At 33.5% G+C, this 19,377-nt stretch overlaps 1 long non-coding RNA gene and 1 pseudogene across 1 annotated transcript in view; both read right to left on the minus strand.

The window, feature by feature from the left end:
• The window catches only part of LOC131484783 (uncharacterized), a 275,064-nt gene that overhangs the window by 28,000 nt on the left and 227,687 nt on the right, over positions 1-19,377 (minus strand). The window lies entirely within an intron of this gene.
• Positions 3,015-3,628, minus strand: LOC131484775 (large ribosomal subunit protein eL19-like; annotated as a pseudogene).

The following is a 19,377-nucleotide window of genomic DNA, read 5'->3' on the forward strand; positions in this document are numbered from 1 at the left end:
TGTAGCATGTGAGAGAATTTCCTTCCTTTTTAAGGCTGCATAAAACTCCATTGTATGTATACACTATATTTTTTTATCCATTCATCTGTTTATGAACATTTGGGTTGGTTACACCTCTTAGATATTGTGGATAATGCTACAATGAACAAAGTATACAGATACTCTTCAAGATCCTGCTTTGAATTCTTTTGGGTATATACCCAGAAATAAGATTATTGGAACATATAGTTAGTTATTCTATTTTTTTTTAACTTTTTAAGGAAGCTTTTCCTAATGGCTATAACCTTTTGCATCCCCCTCCCCCCAACAGTTCACAAGGTTTCCAACATCTCTGTATTCTTACCAACATTAATTTCAGTTCTTTTGATAACAGCTATCCTGGTGGGTGTGAGATATCTCAGTGTGGTTTAATTTACATTTACCTAATAATTAGTAATGTTAAACCTCTTTTCATATGCTTAAATTTCATTTGTGTATCTTTTTTGGAGAAATATGTATTCAAATCCTATGCCCATTTTTTAAGTGAGTTAATTTGTTGTTGTTGTTATTGAGTTGTAGATGTTCCTTATATATTCTGGATATTAGTCCCTTATCAAATATATGATTGGCAATTATTTTCTCCCATTCTGTAGGTTGCCTTTTCATTCTGTTGTTTCCTTTAGTACACAAAATTTTTGAAGTTTGATGTGGACCCGCTTTTTAAAAATTGTGTTGCCTATGCTTTTGGTGTCATATCCATAGAAAACACCAGCAAATATGAATATCTGAAATTGTATCCTAGATTTTCTTATAGGAGTATTAAAGTTTAGATCTTACATCTTTGGTCAATTTGCATTAATTTTTGAGTAAGGTATTAGCTACGGGTCTGAATTCATCCTTTTACATAGGGATATCTATTTTTCCCAGCACCATTTGTTGAAGAGATGATCTTTTCCCCTTTGTAACAATATTTAGACTACCTACCCATGAAAATCTCTTATTTATATTCTTTGATTTCCCTCATCATAGTTTTATTTGTTTTTCATCATTTAAATTCTGTACATATTTTATTGGCTTTCTACCTATGTTATTTCCTTGGTTTTGGTGCTAATGTAAGTTGTATTAAATTTTTTAATTTGAATTCCAATTGTTGATTGCTGGTATAGAAAAACAACTGACTTTAACTTACTAACATTGTATCATGCAAACTTAATATAATTAATTATTAATTCAAGAGTTTTTTGTTGATTCATTAAGATTTTCTACCTCAATAATCATGTTTTCTGTGAACAAAAACAGTTTTCTTTCTCCCTTATTTGTATACCTTTCATTTTATTTTCATGTCTTATAGCCTTAGCTAGGATTTCTAGTGCACACAGTCTGCCTCCAGGAATTCATCAGTTACTATGTACGTACTATGTTACTATGTCGTTACTATGTAGGTAGCACTATCAGCAGCTTATGCTTCAGATGAGCTGATCTCTTGCTCTTTCTCTCTCTCTTTTTGTATTCTCCGGTTTCCTACACTCTCAGTGATACTTTCTCCTGTGACCAAGACAGCCTTAATGTTCCCCTGAGCATGACTAAATAATAGACAGATTTCTTCCTGATTATAGAACTGTGGTCTCCTTTTCCTTACAATATTTACTTTAGAAAGTTTACAATTGCAGGGGTGCATGGGTAGCTCTGTTGGTTAAGCGTCTGACTTTGGCCCAGGTCATGATCTCACAGTTCATGGGTTCGAGCCCTGTGTCAGGCTCTCTGCTGACAGCTCAGAGCCTAGGGCCTGCTTCAGATTCTGTTCTTCTATCTCTGCCCCTCTCCTGCTCATGCTCTGTCTCTCAAAAATAAATAAATATTAAACAATTTTTAGAATATTTATAATTGCAAATTCTTGTTTTGCCCTTTGTAAGTAATGTAAATCTTCCAAACTCTTGCCAATTTTACAACCTAGTAATGTCCTTCTTAAAGACCTGGGAAACATTTCTTTGAAATATAATTATCAAAAGAGGTTAGATCCCTATCTCTCAGTTTCTGAAGGAGGATACAGAGTATAACTCAACAGTGCCAAACAGCAAATTCAGATCGTCTAATTGCACAGAAAAATATTAGCAAACTCAGAATAATTTAGTGTGCCCACCATATCCTACTGATTAACTTCTCCTAGTACATTTACTTTTTGATTAACATCCTCCAGCTTTTTCACCAACTCACTCCAGTGCTTAAAAATACTTCTGTTTTTTGTTTGTTTGTTTGTTTCAGTGGAGTTGAATTTAGTCTCTCTCCCCTATTTCAATAATCTTGAAGAAATTCTTCCTTGCTTGTTTAATACTATTCAGTAGAATTTTTGTTTTGACACTTGTGCCCACAATATTCTAATGAACCTAAGAAAAATCACTGGCTTTCAATTGTTCAGCTTTTTTCTTGCTGTGAAGGCAGAACTGATGACTTGCAAACTTTTCACATGTTGGACTAGAAAGATGAAGTCTAGACAGACTAATCCTTAATTGTAAACTTTCTGAGCAACAAGAAACTGAGGGAATGATTTGTGTGTCTTTCTTTTTTTTTTTTTAAGGTTTATTCATTTTTCAGAGACAGAGAGAGAGACAGAGCTTGAGGTGGGGAGGGGCAGAGAGAGAGATGGAGACACAGAACCTGAAGCAGGCTCCAGGCTCTGAGCTGTCAGCACAGAGCCCAACACAGGGCTCGCACTCACAGACCGTGAGATCATAACCTGAGCTGAAGTCGGACACTGAACTGACTGAGCCACCCAGGTGCCCCTTTTTGTGTGTCTTTCTTAAGGGGTAGTCTGAATATATTCAAGTAGTAATAGTGACAACAAGAGATTCTAGGAAATGTATTTGGGTCCTGGAATTTTCTAGATCATCCCCTGTTAAAGCCCAATAGATTTTGCACTAATATAACAAATGGTCAGTGACTATAACTTAAGGGTATTGTTATTATTATTATTATTTTGGAAGATAAAGATTTGTTTTATTGAATAACAGATCTGTGTTATTGCTAAGGCCACTATGTACAGACACAAAGTTTTATCTCTTGGTCTCTTTCTCCTTGGACAGAGTCTTGATTTCCTCCTTCTTGGCCTGGAGCTGCTCTTCACAGCACTTGTGTGCTATGATATTCCTTGGTCATAGATCTGAGGGTCTCAGCCTGTCAGCCACAAGCTTCTTGTGAACCTTGTCTGCCTTCAACTTGTGGATGTGTTCCATGAGAATCTGCTCATTTTTGAACACATCACCTTTCACTTTCCAGTACAGGCTGTGATACACGTGTGGTCAATCTTAGATTCACAGTATCTTCTGAGAAGCCAGTACAGAATTCTCATCCTCCTCATCCAGCTTACCTTCTCAGGCATTTGAACACTGGCAGTATGTTTTCTCTTACCAATGCCATTATGCTTGCCCTTTCTGCTGGCCAAAGTGTTTTTCTGGTACCAAGCCTGGGAATGGATGGGCACAGGCTTCACAGTGATCAGCCCATCTTTAATCAGTTTCCAGATCTGCTGATGGGAGTTGGCATTGATGATTTCATTGGTCTCATTGGGGTTGAACCAGACCTTCTTTTTGCCACAGCAGAGGACACTGGAGGCAAGCCTGTTCTGAAGCCCAAGCATACTCATGGCTGTGGCCGCAGCATTGAAGGGCAAGAATATTAGTATAAATTTGACCTAATTTGTATCTTTAGGTTAATGAAACCCATGCAATGTTGACACTTTTAGCTTATATTTTGTAGCATTCTATCAAACATAGCAATAGGGTCAGGTCTTGTTACCTTAGCTATCCACTTACATGTCTTAAATAAGTTAACTGGATTAACTAGGTCACAGTTTACAGTTCCCTAGTGTTTATAACTTTTATTAAAACATGAAGATATCCTGAAATATGAATTTCTGGAAATTACTATAGATTACAAGCAAAACTTTAATAATAAGATTAACACTGACAATTCAAATTACACTCATTTCATTAATCATGTTGGCCTCAAATTCTATTTTATAATCATATAATTTTTGTTGTCTCACTAATTATATCATAAACTGTATATTTGAATTTAACAGGTATTTCTGTAATTTAGTTCAACGAATAAGAATATCAGTATCACATGAAAAATTATATATTTAACATGTTTTAGTATTTATTTATATAAAGAGCTCTATATTAGTTAAAATGAAGTTTAAGTGTTTTCTAAATTTATCTATAAATTTAAAGGACATTTTAGAAACTTTATTTGGCCCACTTTAAAATGCATGCGTTCTTTTTGGTGGAATGGTAAATCACGTTTGTTTGGCATTTTTAGATGGTTTGACCATATTTAAAAGGGATATGGCATGAATAATCATCTGTATTTATGTATTATATATTAACATATAATTTATATTAATCTTGTAGATTTTATAAGTATATATTACATATAATTTTATATCTATATATTATATAGATATATAGTCACCCATTTAGCAGAATTTTCTAAGTAGTCTCTAATGCAACTATAAGCTAACAACATAAAATATGTGTAATTTAGTAAGTAAAGGCAATATATTCACCCTCAGTCCAGAATGATTATAATAGGAAGACCTTTGTCTTTGATTTATTGATCTGTGCAGTTTGAACAATTTCATGTTAACATCAACAAATTCTTGCCCTGAAAATTAGCTGAAAAAAAATTTAGATAATCATGACAGAATCTTGATATGCATGTTTCCATTGGGACTAAACCAGATAGTAATATAACAAAATTCTACTGTCAATATCAGATTTTCTTTACACCCCTTGATGTCTTTGACCAATAAGTAAATACGTATTTAAATAAACTTGTGCCTCAAGCATATTTTGGGGGTTAAGTGGTAAAGTAATTTCTGAACATTTTACAAATATGACTAAATTACAGAGAAATTTTTTGAGATCCTACGCTCCATATCACTTGTTAATGGAGCTAATTTCTGCATCTTTGTGATACTATTACAACTGTCTCCCTATCTTTCATAAGAATTGTGCTTTTAACTGGGGAACCTATTATCATATTGAAGGCTAATAATCAGTTCCTTATTTCTGAATGATACTCTATTTTTTTATAAAGCTAAAATAAATGACTAGAATAAATTGTGACCTACTTCCTTTAATAGACTCTGTGCCATGAATATTGCATTCATCTATAGAAGAAGCTTTAAAATATTCTCTATTTCACATTTTCTAACAAATAAATCTGTATTCTATGATAAATGTTTATCTTTGACCTGTATATTAATATCCATTATTGAACAACATGTGGCAACCTTTAAAGAAATTAAATTGACAATTGCTAACAACATCAAAAAGGTAATTGTTATTTGATGTAATTGCCTTGGCAATATTGCTATCTGAAGTTCAATGGAGTTTTCATTCATTGCACTTTTACTTTGATTTTTTAATATATTACTTTGAACCCTAAGAAGTAGCAGCTGAGACACTCATTACTTTTGACTACAAATAGCTTCAGAATTGATGGGAAAGCTGATTTAGACAGCACATTCAATACAAAGGCTCTCTAAAGATGTCTTGGTGACAGACTTTAGTGACAAGGAATTCATGTGTCTTCCTGTATATTATAAAACAGAATTCTCTCATTGCAATTTTAACTTCCAGAGAAATAAAGATAGAATTGAAGATTATACATTGATCTCTGGCATAATCACATTCAGTGTAAAACTGTTTCATATAATGGCATGTGTCTCAGAATAAATTTAATACTAAAATTAAACATTCACTTACACTTGGCAATAAAGAAAAGATGAAAACAGATTCTGAAAATAAAATGAAAAATGAAAAAATAATGTAGATATTTATTACCCAGAGCTAATGTAAGAAGACAAAAAAAATATGAATGAATAATATCCTTGCAAAGGGAGGGAAAAAAAAGTAGCTCTTAAATTAATGCAAATTCACAGGGTCCTAAAGTCTCTAAAGAGTGAAATTAATTGACTCTCTGGAATACTTATGCTATAGCATTATCATTTATTTATTGTGTTGATATTCCCAATGAAAAATTTTAATATCCTCCTTAAGTAAATTAGGTAGATAAGAGTTCTAATTATGTTTTACTTTTGGTTTCAGTTTGCAGACTGAAAGAAGGGGCTGCTAATTCTATGATGAACTTTTAATTCTTTTCTTTCTAAGTTTTTCTTGTACTTCTTTAAGGCTGACTATAGAATGATTCAATTATTTTGTTAATCAAAATGCTTTTAACAATGTAATTATGTTTATATTTCTGCATGTTTCTAGTGTAGGGGGAAGATAAAGAGATTTTTTTAATATCAATAATAATATCAGTAGTTGAATACAGAGTATAAACTTTTGGGTCAGGCAAAAACATAAACCTGGCTCTGATGAAATTAATATTATAATAGCATTAGTAGTAGTAGTAGAACAAGTAATACAGATAGTAGTGTTAGTTATCAGAGTAAATATAATGAAAGATAGTAGCATAGTATCAACGATAGAGAATAATAAACTTTGGTTTAGTGAAGTTGAGGTAAGTAGGAAATTTCTTTAAAAACAAAAAAATATAGTTGCATTGAAACAAATTTGATAAATACAGTTAAACTTACATTTGAGAAATAATAAAATATATTTAAATTTTTAACAAAGACACTTGTATTGGCTACAATTTGTTATTATATTTTCCTATTAAGCAGGATCAGAAACCTTGTGATTTATCATTCTGAAAATGCATCTCCAAACCTGCTACAGAGGTTAGAGGGTGTAAACCAGGCAAGGATCCAGTTTCCCCATTTCAACTTCAACATTTTATTATTATTATTATTATTTGTAAACTACTGAACCCATTGTATATGGTTTGGTTAAAAAACTGACCACTAAAATAGTTTGATATTGTTATTACTGTTAGAGCATATAAAAAAATTTGTAATATGCCCTGTATCTTATCACAGGGAATTAAAAAATACATATGAACATTTGAATATACATTAAAGAATTAAAAGAACAGTTTGACTTATTTTTTATTATTAATTTTAAATTAGTATACATAAATAAGTTCTTATTTAAAACTGATATATGCATACATGCATAAATGCATGTGGAAAATGAAAAATTCAGGAAAGCAAGGAACACAAAATTTTAACCTGAGCTGACATGGAGAAGTGGTGTAGTGCTATCTAACTTCCACTTTCTTTGGCTGATTAAATGAAGAGTCTTTTGAAGGAAAAAACTCAGACAGAATAAGCAGACACAAACATTCTTATCTGAACTATGTCTTACTTCAGCATTCAAAAGAAAGAGAAGATGCGCCATGGTGGCTGCAAACCATCATGGTTGTCACTCTTGACCTACAACTAAATCTTATCAGGTGATAAGGAGGTAGAAGATATTTAAAACTTGAAAGATGAATCAGCTATTTGATGCACACATCATTACAATCAATATTTGTTTATAAAAAAATAAAAGTAAGTAGAAGATATGTCATTTCCCACATCAAATACAATGCTAGGCACACAGAAGACTTAAAATTTTTCTAATGGCTACAATTTTAAAAAGAAAAAAAGGTAAAATTAATCTTAATATATATTTTACTTAACCTAATATGTCTAAAGTATTATCAAATCAAAATGTAATGAATATAAAAACTAATGAGATATTTTTTACAGTCTTTTCTTCATACTAAGTCTTCAAACCAGCAGGTACTTTATACTCACAGCATATTTCAATTTCACATTTCAAGTGATCAATAACCACATGTGGTCAGTGGCTTCATCTCACCACACGGCTGCCTTCATTACCATCACTTGAAATCCTGCCCATCTATCTCAAGAAACAAGAAAAATCCCAAATACAAAATCTAACAGCACACCTAAAGGAACTAGAAGCAAAACAGCAAAGAAACCCCATACCCAGCAGCAGAAGAGAAATAATAAAGATCAGAGCAGAAATAAATAATATAGAACCCCCCCCCAAAAAAAAACAGTAGTACAGATCAATGAAACTAAGAGTTGTTTTTTTGAAAAAATAAACAAAATTGATAAACCTTTAGCCAGGCTTCTCAAAAAGAAAAGGGAGATAACCCAAATAGAAATAGAGCCCAAAATCACAAATGAAAATGGATTTATCATAACCAATCCTTCAGAAATACAAGCAATTATCAGAGAATACTATGAAAAATTATACGCCAAAAAACGGACAACTTGGAAGAAATGGACAAATTCCTAGACACTCACACACTACCAAAACTCAAGTGGGAAGAAGTAGAAAATCTGAACAGACCCATAACTAGTGAAGAAATTGAATCAGTTAGCAAAAATCTCCCAACAAATAAGTGTCCTGGACCAGATGGCTTCCCTGGGGAATTCTCCCAGACATTTAAAGCAGAGATAATACCTATCCTTCTCAAGCTGTTCCAAAAAATAGAAATAGAAGGAAAGCTTATGGAATTATTCTATGAAGGCAGCATTATCTTGATTCCCAAACCAGGCAGAGACCCCACAAAAAAGGAGAACTACAGGCCAATATCCCTGATGAACATGGATGCAAAAATCCTCAACAAGATACTAGCAAATCGAATTCAAAGCATATAAAAAGAATTATTCACCATGATCAAGTGGAATTCATTCCTGGGCTGCAGGGATGGTTCAGTATTCACAAAACAATCAATGTGATACATCACATTTATAAAAGAAAGCACAAGAACCATATGATCATGTCAATAGATGCAGAAAAAGCATCTGACAAAATACAACACCCTTTCTTACTAAAAACTCTCAAGAAAAGATAGAAGGAACATACTTAAACATCATAAAGGCCATTTATGAAAAGCCCACAGCTGATATCATCCTCAATGGGGAAAAACTGAGAGCTTTCCCCCTGAGATCAGGAACATGACAGTGATGTCCACTCTCATCATTGCTTAACATAGTGTTGGAAGTCCTAGCATCAGCAATCAGACAACAAAAGGAAATCAAAGGCATCCAAATTGGCAAAGAAGAAGTCAAACTTTCACCTTTCGCAGATGACATGACACTCTACATGGAAAATTCAACAGACTCCACCAAAAGACTGCTAGAACTGATACATGAATTCAGCAAAGTCGCAGGATACAAAATCAATGTACAGAAATCAGTTGCATTTTTATACACCAATAAGGAAGCAACAGAAAGAGAAATAAACTGATCCCATTTACAATTGCACCAAGAACCATAAAATACCTAGGAATAAATCTAACCAAAGATGTCAAAGATCTGTATGCTGAAAGCTATACAAAGCTTATGAAGGAAATTGAAGAAGACACCAAGAAATGGAAAAACATTCCATGCTCATGGATTGGAAGAATAAATGTTGTTATAATGTCAATACTACCCAAAGCAACCTACACATTCAATGAAATCCCAATCAAAATTGCACCAGCATTCTTTCGAAAGCTAGAACAAACAATCCTAAAATTTGTATGGAACCACATAAGATCCTGAATAGCCAAAGTAATATTGAAGAAGAAAACCTTAGTGGGAGACATCACAATCCCAGACTTTAGCATCTTCTACAAAGCTGTAATCATCAAGACAGTATGGTATTGGCATAAAAACAGACACATAGACCAATGGAATAGAATAGAGAACCCAGAATTTGACACACAAATGTATGGCCAACTAATCTTTGACAAAGCAGGAAAAAAGACAGTCTCTTTAACAAATGGTGCTGGCAGAACTGGACCACAACATGCAGAAGAATAAAACTGGACCACTTTCTTATACCATACGCAAAAATAAACTCAAAATGGATGAAAGACCAAAATGTGAGACAGGAAACCATCAAAACCCTAGAGAAGAAAGCAGGCAACAACCTCTTTGACCTCAGCCACAGCAATTTCTTATTTGACACATCTCCAAAGGCAAGGGAATTAAAAGCCAAAATGAACTATTGGGACCTCATCAAGATAAAAAGCTTCTGCACTGCAAAGGAAACAATCAACAAAACTAAAAGGCAACTGATGGAATGGGAAAAGATATTTGCAAATGACATCAGATAAAGGGCTGGTATCCAAAATCTATAAAGAACTCACCAAATGCCACACCCAAAAAACAAATAATCCAGTGAAGAAATGGGCAGAAGACACAAATAGACACTTTTCCAAAGAAGACCTCCAGATGGCCAACAGACACATGAAATGATGTTCAATGTCACTCATCATCAGGGAAATACAGATCAAAGCCACGCTGAGACACCACCTCACACTGTTCAGAGTGGTTAAAATGAACAAATCAGGAGACTATAGGTGCCGGCAAGGATGTGGAGAAAGAGGAACCCTCTTGCATTGTTGGTGGAAATGCAAACTGGTGCATCCACTCTGGTAGATGCAAAACAGTGTGGAGGCTCCTCAAAAAAATTAAAAATAGAACTACCCTATGACCTAGCAATAGCACTGCTAGGAATTTACCCAAGGGATACAGGAGTGCTGATGCACAGAGGCACATGTATCCCAATGTTTACAGCAGTGCTTTCAACGTTAGTCAAATTATGGAAAGAGCCTAAACGTCCAACAACTGACAAATGGATAAAGAAGATGTGGTTTATATACGCAATGGAATACTACTTGGCAATGAGAAATAATGAAATCATGCCATTTGCAGCAATGTGGATGGAACTGGAGGGTATTATGCTAAGTGAAATACGTCGGAGGAAGACATATCATATGTTTTCACTCATATGTGGATCTTGAGAAGCCTAACAGAAGACCATGGGGGAGGGGGAGGGAAAAATAGTTACAAACAGAGAGGGAGGAAGGCAAACCATAAGAGATTCTTAAACAGAGAACAAACTGAGGGTTGTTGTGGGGTGGGGGAGAGGGGAAAATGGGTGATGGACACTGAGAAAGATATGTGTTGGGATGAGCACTGGGTGTTGTATATAAGACAATTTGACAATAAATCATATTTAAAAAAAAAAGAATCTCACCCCCTGCCAAAAGGCCTATTTGGGGTTACATTAATTTTGTCAATTATTCTGAATAAAATCTCCATGCTTACAAAAAGAAAAAAGAAAAAAGAAATCTTGCCCAATCTGATCATTAAAAAAGAACACATCATTCTCCTGTCTTTAATGGTTTATTGCATTTTGCCTACTAACCTGACAATGAGTCTAAACCTCCAATACTAAAAAAAAAAAAATGTTAATGTAATGTATCATGTATCCTTTATCAGCTCTCTATCTATATTCTACAAAGGCAGCTTTTGCCTTTTCTAGCTCACATTTTCTTGGGAAATGGATTCAACCAGGAGCAATAACTAATTTTTTTCTAGAAAAGTATTTTGTTTTCCTATCTCTTTATTCTGCCCGGAACAATAATAATGAAGGGAGTATCAAAGAAAAAATACAGCATTTTGTACTTTCTTGATATTGTTTCCGTGGATATAATCCTGCCTCTTCCTCACCTCAATAACTAAAAAGTAAATACATTTAAAGTGTTTATTATCAACATCTATTTATCATATGCACATTTTTCACATAAGCTCTGACAAATACTAGCAAGTGAAGTAACTAGCTTCAGAAAGAATGCTTATTTTGCTCAAATTCCTGCATGGATTATTACAATACCTGACCACATGGCTTTTGATTCCAGGTCCAATACTTTAAATTATGGCAGTCCTTAATTTATCTGGATGTTTTAGTTTTTATTCCCTTTCTTCTCATTTTTGATATTCTCTTTATAATATCACAAGGTATCAAAACTGAAAATGTCTTCCCAATATAAATTTTGCCCGAATTTGTGTCATTAGCTACTGTCTTTTTTTTCTGTGCTTTACATCAAAATTCCCCAAAATAGCCCAAATATTTTCACATGCATAGTCCACTTGCCCACAACAGAACTCATCACTTTGATCCTTAAGATGTTACCTCTCGGGGCGCCTGGGTGGCTCAGTTGGTTGAGTGTCCGAGGTCATGATCTCACAGCTCGTGAGTTCTGGCCCCGCTTCAGGCTCTGTGCTGACAGCTCAGATCCTGGAGCATGCTTCTGCTTCTGTGTCTCCCTCTCTCTCTGCCCCTAACCCACTCGCATTCTGTCTCTGTCTCTCTCAAAAGTAAATAAACATTAAAAAAAAAAAGATGTTATGTAATAATTTAATCTTATGTATTATTATTTTCATTTTTAATTGTGTTAAAATACATAGAACATAACATTTACAATCTTATCATTTTTAAGTGTGCAGATCAGCAGCATTGATTCACATTGTTGTACAACACGCTCATACTGCACACTCACATTGTTGTGCAATCATCACCACCATCCATCTCTAGAATCCTTTCCATCTTGCAACATTACAACTCTGCACCCATTAAATAATAACTCCCAATTCCTCCCTCCTTCACTTCCAGGTAACCACCATTCTACTTGCCATCAGTATGAATTTGACTAGTTCCTCATGTAAGTGGAATCATATGATGTTTGTCTTAGAGCTGACTCACTTAGCATCGCTTTGTGCTTTTTGTTTCTCTGTTTTAAGTTTGTTAAGTACAGGCAGGGATTAGAGCCACTAAATTAAAATTAAAAAATACAATTTTAAAATAAGTCAAAAGGAAATTTCTAATTTGGGGGACTAGGCAATATCTTTGCCAATAGCATAAGTAGAAAGTTTAAAGGGGAAAAAAACCCTTGTTAGTTAGAAAGAGATAATGGATACCTACATTACAATACTTGAATAGGGAATCAATAAAAAATTAAATTTCAGGTGTAAAACTGGAGAGATGGGAAGCAGGGAGGAGAAAGACTAATGGATGATAAAGAAAATTAATTATACTGACAGAATGAACTCAATGATGCTGTGACTACAGAAGAAATATGAACTTTTTTAGACATTCTATAAACTGCACAATATGTGCACAAAACCATCAGGCACATCTACTTTTTAAATCTTTACTTATTTATTTTGAGAGAGAGAATGAGAGAGAGAGAGCGTGTGTGCAGAGAGGGAAACAGAGAATCGCAAGCAGGCTCCTTGCTATCAGTGCAGAGCTTAACATGGGGCTTGATCTCACAAACCATGAGATCAAGACCTGAGGCAATATAGTCAGATGCTTAACTGACTGAGACACCCAGATGCCCCAGGCACCTATATTTAATATCTTACTTTATGTATCTCACTGTAACATAAGTAGCTACACTTCACAAATGAGGCAGAAATCGGGACTCAGAAAGAGAACCATGGCCAATTGACAGGATACATATGATAAAGATTATTCACTTGTTTTCTGATGAAACTCCTGTGCTCATTTCATGTGACCACTGCATGTAGAAATCTGAGTGGAAGGTATTTAAACGGTTTGAAAGTGCTTTATAGTTCAGATTAGAGATAACAAGTAAGTGCAGTTTGTTTCATTATTGGAGTACAGGTGACAGTTAAAGTCATATATACATTCTCAAAGTGTAGATCTAGAAACACTAACTAGAAAAGTGTCAGTGTATAGGGAAAAATAAGTGTTGATGATTATGAACATCACCAGTATTATTATTATCACTAGCATCACCATCTTCAGGATTAGAAAAAAAAATACTGAGTGTGCATTTTTAAGTTGAAACTATTGGCAAACATCGAACTGGATTTCTCAGATTTAAGATAGATACTTAGAACTACTACAATTAAATAAGAACTAATAGAAGGGCATCCTCTCACCTTTTAAAACCAGACTTACTTATTATATATATTTGTATTGTGTCGATGATTTACAATGATCAGCAGTTTTAAGGGGTCTTAAGGGGTCGTGGAAATCTTCCCTATCACACTCACAGTTGTGTATCTTTTGGCAGCAGTCAGAGAGAGGGTATATGAGTCCCTGAGCATAGAGTTGTAATAGCTTAACTAGTTTAGTATTCTTGATGAGATGCAGTCTTATACCACTCCACAAGTATAAAAATATCAAACATACCCTCTAAAAAATGACTCTGTGTTTCATTTAAGCATTCTGTTTATAAATTTTTATCAACAGAGAAGAACCAAACTTTGTGTATATGACATAGTATCAACGGTTGGATGCTTTATAAGTAAGCAGAATTGTTTTGTTTCTTTTTTAAGTATACAAAACGTTTTAGTATGGGATTTCACCATGGGATATAATTTGACACCACAAGAATACTGTTTGACACTCCCTTCATTATTCTATATTGGCCTTGATCCAATGTCATGACTCTTTTGTAAGTATTTTATTATGTCCACATTTCTCAAATTGTGTTCTGTGTGCTATTAGTAAATGGTCCAGGGGAAGAAAGTCAAAAAAGATAAAACAGCAAAATATAAAACCTCATAGGAATTAAAGAAGCTAATAATATGTACAGAAGATAAACTTTTAAAGACCTTTTCTTAACCTAGAGCTGTACAGAAGTTTTTGAGCCTAGGCTACTTATGTATTGTTCAGATAATTTTTTAACATGTGTTACTCAGGACAAAATACTTTTTGTAAAATATTTCATAGTTTCTTTTTGTAAAATACTCTTTGGCTATAAATGTGAAAGTGTTAGTTGGGAATAAAATTGATTAATAAGAACATAGCTCTGCACTTTAGCGACAATAATCACTGTGTCACATGCTCAAAATCTTACCACTTACATGGATCCATCATTTAGTGTATATTTACACTTATTTCTAAAGTCTCAGGGGCTTCATTCTTAAGCTGTGCTATGAAAATATTTTTCAATCATAGTATATGCAAATATTCAAATCCACAATACTTTCATGTATCTTATTGAGTTTTTAAAAGTCAAACAAAATATTCAACAATATATGAATGGATATTTAGCTTTCTGGTTTTGGAAGTATTTTGATCATCTTATCATCTTACTAACCTTTAAAAAATAAATTTCTGTGTATTTTTAAATATTGCTTCCATTTATTTTAAATTCAGTTTTCCTTTAAATTATGTGATCTAGCAAATATATTTCAGATACTTAAAAGACAACATAAGGTTATATTTACTATTTTTTAGCATTAATGTAACTTCTGGATTTGTGAAAATGCTTTCCATAATAAGGTACTTTACAAACTCTATTTCTTATCTGTCCATGTTAAATTATTAACCCCAAATGAAATATATGCCTATGTCAAAACCATCAAACATATCCTCCCAAAATACTGAACATTATCTAGATTATTTAATAAATAATTGATAATTATTCTTGCAATATTAATAAAAAGTCATAACAATGTAGACATATTTAAAAATTTTAGAACCAGAAGAGTTACACACAAAATCACACCATCGGGCCTCACTTCTGCTAAAGTTTTATGTGAGTAAGAGAAAGGCATGATATTTTGAGGAACATTTCCAAAGGTCATTATATTCAGGCAACATTTGTGAGAGTTGGAAAACAGCCATATAAATTTTCTATTCTCCTATTTTGATACTCACTTGAAAAAATGAGTCTCTACTGTTGTATTGTTCAGGAACAAGTAACTAAGATATCAAATATTACATGATTCGACTCTAGTTGTATCATGATGTATTTGTTCTGGCACCTATACCGAGAAAAATGCAAGTGCTTCTTTTTTTAATTATATAGTTAACACTTTATCTTTCAACTGCAAAGCTAAATCACATAGCTTTTTCACATATTTTGAGGGCTGAAAGAGTTTAAAAATGTCAACTACATGGCAAAGGGGTGGGGTTGTAAGTTTTTCAGGGTATACATCATCACTAAGGTGGTTATCATACCAGTATTATTAATAATACTTTTTTTCACTGTCAAGTATACTGATTTGGATGATAAATTATATGGAGATCTACTCATAAAGGAAGTAAAAGTTGAGATGTATTTTGAAGGGTAAGGATATTTACCAAGTAATGGAAGAATGATAATTTGAAATAAATACATAAGCAAAAAAGAATAATGAAAAATGTTAAACATGTTATGGGAACAAACTGCCATTAGGTTCAACAGAGCAAATATGAGCCATAAGGTCAACCGGGTGACAGTATACATTAGGGACCAATGGGAAGATTGCTATGTGTCTCTTTGAGAACATGGGGAGGCTTATTTTCAAGGATACTAATGGAAAGCTGAAAACAGAAACATATTAGAATTCATGGGAGCTCACTCTTAAATGAATTCTTTCTTGCTAAAACTCTATTTTGCCTTTTTATTAAATACACTAGTTTTGTCTTTTTATGACCATCTAATCTGAGCTCTTCCCTCTTCAAGGTTTACTACTTCTATGTCCCATCCCTAAAACCATCCATATCCATCCAATATTCATAACATAACCACTAACTACATGAGTTGGCTACAAGATGAAATAATAAATACCTCTCTCATATATTCAGACTATAAATTAAGTTTTTTTTAGAAAACCAAAAAACAAATTTATGGATATATGGCATTTTGATTTTCCCTAATGATGTGTAGAAAAATTAGTTTTGATGATAGAATTAGTTTACCAGTCACCGGTAAGCCTATGAATGTCCATTTGTTGTTTATGGAAGACAATAGTAACACTGTCTCTTCCCTTTACAAGGAACCATAATAGAAATGTAAAAGGGCCACGGATGAGGCAATTTAACCTGTATAGGAATTGCAAAATCTGTAGGACAAGCCCAATGCCGAAAGGCCAATGAATTCCTTATTCAATTTTTATCTTCATTCTTTTCCTGTGCAGGAGCATGATTGGAATTGGTTTTTAGAATGATTTATTTGACAGAATTGTGGAAAGAACCTACACTCTGGAATAAGAAAATGAATGTAAATTGGAGGAGAAACAAAGATAATTTTTCTGAGATAGTATGGATTTTATTCAAAAATAATGAAAATAAAGAATTCCAGAATTGTTTATGTGTGGGAATGGATGAGAACAAATAGGATGATATGCTATGTTTTATATATATTTCATTTGAAACTCAAAAAAGATATTCAGATTATCACCTGAGAAGTCAATGGACATTATAAGAAAATAACAATTTCATTGAAATTAATATCTATAATGCATTAAAGGTAATCTCAGACCACTAATATTACGTGTATTATTTATAAACTTGATTGCAACAGAGCTTATATAGAATGCAATTTTTTTAGGACATCTGACAATAAAAATTTATTGTAAGACAATTTGTCAAAAAAAAGTGGTTGCTGAGAAGTGATTATGGGAATGAAAAAGTTATGGAAACAACTGGATATTGTAGTCAGGGTAATGGTATTTTATGAAAAACTGCCAAGGTATCAATCAAGCAAACCAGCAAGTGGTGAAAATTCACAGAGAACAAAGTAAGCAGACAGATACATCATCATCCTAATAGTAACAGAAGTCATATACTAAGAAGCCTGGAGAAAGGGGATTTTTAGAAATAATTTATGCCAAAATATGTATATGTGTTATCTGATGTGAAGACACAAAAATGAATTGATCACTCTGGGCTAACCAGCTAAAATATCTATATAAACACTTTACCTTATTAGAGCTCAGAATGATTACCCAAGAGCACTTTGAAATTATATTAAATATCTAAATAAACTATTAACTTGTTAAGAGGTTCTTATTCTAAATTATCTGCCTGGGGCACCTGGGTGGCTCAGTCGGTTAAGCGTCCGACTTCGGCTCAGGTCACGACCTCGCGGTCCGTGAGTTCGAGCCCCGCTTCGGGCTCTGGGCTGATGGCTCAGAGCCTGGAGCCTGCTTCGGATTCTGTGTCTCCCTCTCTCTGACCCTCCCCCGTTCATGCTCTGTCTCTCCCTGTCTCAAAAATAAATAAAATGTTAAAAAAAAATAAAAAAAATAAATTATCTGCCTGATGTAAAACATTGCTTTCACCATTTTATTTTCATGTTTATGTGTCAGAGACACCAAGTAGGCTATTAGAAATTCCACCTTGGCAGTCAGGAAAACGTTAGGAAAAGAGAAACAAAGAGTCATCTTGATAGAGATGACTATTGAAGACAAAAATAAGGATTATAATGACAAGGCAGAAAATAAGAAACCTAGGAAAAATAAATTTTAATCAGTGAATCAAAGAAATGTTGAAAGGTAAATTATTCATCTTGAAACCATATATATATATATATATATATATGGATCATTTTATTATGTACTAGAAATAAACATTCAGGAAATTAAAGATTCTAATTTATATTTCTCAGAAATAAATGTTTTTATATGTCTTTTTATGTTTTAATTATTTTTTTGCTGCACAATAGTAGTTATTTATCCTTTCTTATGCTTTTTCTGCCTTATCTTAACAACAGTTTTGTTGTTGTTGTTGTTGTTTTAGGGGGAAATCCTTTAGTTTTCTTTCAGATCCCAAGAAGTGAGAGTTCATCAGTGGACTGTCCCATGTCACTCAAATATCTTTTTCCAAAATCCATTCCAAAGGTTTTAAATACCATCTAGTGATACTGTGACTCCCAATGTATTAGATACCAACCTTATCTCCTACCTCCAAAATATCTGAACTGAATTTTCTCCCTCCAGCAGCATTAATATTCGCTGTCCTAGAGTGTCTGTCACACAACCTCCTTGTGCCTGAAAAGTCCCCCATGTCCATTTTCTACTTTTGGGTCTCAGATTAAACAGCATCTCCAATGAGAAGTCTACCTTGATGATTCTGTTCCAAATTAGGTCATTTCCTTTCTTCAGTCATTTTCAAACAATGCACTTTCTTTGCCTCCTTCATAACACATACGGGAACCTTATAGTATGTAAGTATGCATCTATTTGTTTGTTATTTATTTTCTCCCCCTCCAATACTGTGACAGAAACCATACTTGTCTTTTTATCTTTATATTTCAGGCATCTAATACATGGTCTGCACATCATGGGAAATATATATATATATATATATATATATATATATATTTACATAAATATTTACATAAATATATATGAATGAATGAAAGAAGAAATTCAATAGAAAGCAAAAGCGAAGAAAAATTGCAGTCATTAAAAATATGAACCTAAAACACATACAGGAAGGCATTATTATTAGAGAAATTTACTAGTCTATAAGCAAATTGCATATAAATGGTAATAATGTGGCTATACTAGCACAATATTTCTACTACTAACACTGCTGCTCCTTTGTGACTACTAATAGAATATAATTGTGCTAGGGATCAACTATATTCTGATCAATGTGCAGGCAGAGCACAGATTTTATTTCAATTCTAAAAAGAACCTCGGGATAAAAGTAGCTGCAAATATCATTTTCCAAAAAAAAAAAAAAAAAAAAAAAAGACCACGTGGATTAAGCAATTTATTTAGCTCACGATAATATTAAGAATCAGATAATCTTGGGGCGCCTGGGTGGCGCAGTCGGTTAAGCGTCCGACTTCAGCCAGGTCACGATCTCGCGGTCCGTTAGTTCGAGCCCTGCATCAGGCTCTGGGCTGATGGCTTGGAGCCTGGAGCCTGTTTCCGATTCTGTG

Source organism: Neofelis nebulosa, chromosome 1 (genome assembly GCF_028018385.1).
Source record: "Neofelis nebulosa isolate mNeoNeb1 chromosome 1, mNeoNeb1.pri, whole genome shotgun sequence".
Classification (NCBI taxonomy): Eukaryota; Metazoa; Chordata; class Mammalia; order Carnivora; family Felidae; genus Neofelis; species Neofelis nebulosa.